Raw genomic sequence first — 3,811 nt, 5'->3', positions numbered from 1 at the left:
CTCTGTGGCATGGATCTGGTCACTCGGTGCTGAGGCTCCCTTTACTCCTGCTGGGGCAGTCTGTGGTCCAGGTCAATGCCCCTACAGCTGTGCTCCTAGGGCTGTGTTCTAACTTCAGCTAGTGCAGGGTCCATCTTTATGATGTGGTGCACTGTGCACTGGCCAACCCGGATCTGGCATGAGCTGATAAAGTGGGGGAGCTGTGGTGCCAGGAACTCTCCAGACCATGCCACCGGCATCTTCCCCAGTAAGTCTCCGATCCCAGAGAGGGCAGCTGCCTCTATGTCCTACCCTTGGGGACTTCTGGGGAGTCTTGTCACCCCTATAAAAGTTGTTGGGGTACTCCCCACTACAACAGGACACCAAGATGGCAGCCCCCATCTAAAAATAATTAAATATATATATATTCAAAATGAATGGTCATGAACCTGAAAAGGTTTTCAGTCAAATTCTGTCAGGGAGCAATACTATGTTCCCTGGCTTGAAAGTGTCTCCATACTGGTACATGGCTCTTCTGTAGATTTGTTTTCATGATTGTGGTGTATATTAGACCAGCAACACCATACAACATAATCTAACATTACTGTCATATTGGGTATATACTGAATCAAATGGTTTGTTTTTCAATACAATTTTTATACTAAGTAGTGTATACAATACTATACTGCAGACAGATTTACAGATTCACCAAACTTTAGGGCTGAAAGAGACCTCATGAGATCATCAGGTCCAGCCCCCTGCTCTGGGCAGGAAAGACTGCTGGGATCAAATAACACCATTAACGTGCATGTCCTAAAAAGCAACTTGCATTGGCTGGGAATCAAACCCAGGTGTCCTGCATGGCAGGCAAGAATTCTACCACTGAGCCACCAATGCTCCAGCTGCTTTTAACTCTTTGCACAACATAGTATTTATGTAGAACAGGTTTCCTCACTGGTGATACTATGAAGCAGGCTGAGCCAAGGAAACCTTTTAGGATAATTTCACCTAAATTTATGTCTACCAAGTGGATTAAACAGGGGTGTGGATTTTCATAATGTCCTTTTCCACTGACTATCACAAAGACCTTCAACAGGGGGCAAATTCCCTCACCAACAGTCAAGGAATCACTCCTTCGCATTCTGTATCAACACACTTGGTAACAAAAAACCGGAACACTCCTGATTCATAGTATTACTAATCTTGCATTCCACAGCTAAATGGTCTGATTCTCATTTCCACCAAGGCCCTTTTGTACCTATCCTTCAGTTTAAAGGTGCCTTAAGATGAACATAAATGCTGGGGCCTTAGCATACAATATTTTTTAAATTGCCCTCTGAGTTGAATTATCAATAGCACCTTGATGTAGTCATTAGTGCTGCAGTTCAGGATGGATAGCACTTAGATATTTCTGGAAGAGTGTGTGGTGTCCATCAATATAAGATGGTGCACAGACTTGGATACTTGTAACCTTGCCCATCTGTTAGAATGGCATTGTGCCTGCACACAAGCTGATCAGATCCGTGCCATGGACATAGCTGCCAAGTAGCTGTAGGTTATAGTAATAACTGCCCACATAACCTAGCAAGTGACATCTTAACTGCAGGAAAGTCTCTGTACACATCCTGGGTATAGATATTAGCATCACATGCCTTTTTACTTTTGATCACACCTGTTGGCCTCAGGCTAGAAACTGCATGTATAAGCAGCAGGGGGAAGAGATTATTATAATTACATTTGCCAAATGCACATGTTGTCTTGCAGCAGGCAACTTGCAAACCTTTAAATCTTTCCTTTTAATAAGTAAGAAATTTATGTGTGCCAGCAAAGTTCAGACTGTTCTATGTAAGGTCAAGTCAATGTCAGTCAGTAGCACTGAGAAGAAACTGAATAAGAAAGAAAATCCTGCTGAGTCCACAGCGTAAATTGCATGGGCACCACATAGGGGGTGCACGCAGGGACACTGCCACCCCACTGCCGCCAACAGCGCCAGTGGCATCTGCAGGAGCTTCCACTTACCACCACCGTGCTCCTGCCACCACTGTCACACTCCCACCACTGCCGTGCCTCCCTAGCTCCCAGGGGCACGTGCTGTTCATGGTAAATTGTACACTTATTCTGAGGAATGGGTACTCCAGCCCATGCACAGGACAGCAGTAGGGTATAAGATGCTTTTTTATAGAAGACAGTAGAACACAAGAGATTGTACATGCCTTGGTGGATAATGAGGAAAAAAAATCTAGCTGTACAGACACAAAAAGTCATAGATAACAATACAGGATTCAAGTCTCTGTCTGCATAGATGACTCGGATCAGAATTCAGTGCAAATATCTATTTGCAGTGTGTTGTCAGTTTTCTCTGGGAGCTCTCCTTATATATAGATATCAACTATGAACATGATTAATTCAAACAATAAAATGTAAAAAATCAGTATAGGTCACCTCTTGCATTGAGGAAGGGGACTGGGTAACTTCTTGATGTATGTTAAATTGGTGGCGTGTTGCACAATCTCTGCAGATCACTGACTGCACAGAAAGATTTGACAGTTGGATCAGGATTATGCTCTATATCAACTTAGACATGCTATCGCTGTTGAAACTGTACTATGGGCCCTTGTACATGTACTCGGCATTTAGTCAATAAAAATGTTCCTGGCTTAATTTTTCTTTCTTAGTTTAAGATGGCTAAATAAGTAACGTGGACATGATTTACCATGCAATAGCTTATTATGCTATAACTAGTAAAGTGTGGTAGAGGGCACATCAGAACAATTTTACCCTCCTGCCCTTTCAGTACTACTTTACTGCCAGGTGGCGTTTTAGGATAAGATTTGATAGTTTGATTGGTTTATTTTCTTGGGTCATACCAGGTTGCTTTTTGGGGGGGAATTTTTGGTGGTTTTGCTTGAGAGACATGCATTGGGGGTGGGGGGAGGGAGGGTTGAGTTCAATAGGCAGTGCTGCCTGCCTCCCCTGCAAAGCCTCCTGCTTTTTTTTTGAGTGATTGTTGCTTGTTGCATAGGGCACTGCTGGTTGGGGAGGGAAATCTTTTCATACAAAGGTCCGCAAGAGTGAGCCTGCCTGCCTCCCCCTCACAAGTCTAGACTGGCATTAGGGGTCTGTATGGCAGGCCTCCCGAAGGAGCTGCCCCCCTACCCAAGCCTGAACCCAAAGCGGTTCTGCCCTCTACTTTTTCTGAACGCTTGTTGCACCGGCCGCTGGGTGTGGGGTACACTTAGGGCTACACAAGGGTACACAAAGGGTCTGGCTGCCTTCCCACCCCCTGCCTCCCTGTATGTTGGCATCTGGGTATCATGTACCCAGGCTACCCAGGCTAAAGCCTGAATGGAAACATTACTACAGGAATTTTTATGTAAACCAGAAAGAATCCTGTGCCTTGTGTCTGTCGTTTGTATCCTCATGTCACAAAGCAGGATTTTTTCCAAAGCTGAGAACCATCGTGGGGGTGGTCTGGGGTTCTTATCGAGGTTGATTAAGATTCCTTGGGTACCAGGGATCCTCGTGCTCAAGACAGCTTCCCCCAAAGTGGGGATGAGGGCCTAATCAGCCTACTCCAACTCCCTCTCCCCCCTGCCTCCCATCACCACGCAGTGGCCAGCATGAGCTAACACCCCCACCCCTGCATGGCAGCGGCATGGTGTGGGTTGAGGTGAAGAAAGAAATAGCCCAGGCTCAATGAGAGGAATTTTCTTATCACTTCGTCTGTTTGCATGTCAATCTTTTAACTGCTGCATTGGCAGATCATCATCACCTGCAGTCATATCCCCCCATCCTACAACCGGATCATTTCAATACTTGTTTCCCCTCCTGT

The 3,811-nt window shown here is 45.3% G+C and overlaps 1 non-coding gene across 1 annotated transcript; it reads right to left on the bottom strand.

The window, feature by feature from the left end:
* Nucleotides 1–805: 805 nt before the first annotated feature.
* On the bottom strand, nt 806–876 carry TRNAG-GCC. Its single transcript has one exon. It is a non-coding gene; the product is annotated as a tRNA-Gly (tRNA).
* Nucleotides 877–3,811: the final 2,935 nt, after the last annotated feature.

Source organism: Alligator sinensis, unplaced genomic scaffold, assembly GCF_000455745.1.
Source record: "Alligator sinensis unplaced genomic scaffold, ASM45574v1 scaffold932_1, whole genome shotgun sequence".
NCBI lineage: Eukaryota > Metazoa > Chordata > Crocodylia > Alligatoridae > Alligator > Alligator sinensis.
Note: the sequence above shows the minus strand (reverse complement) of the source record. Positions and strands in the feature narration are given on the sequence as shown.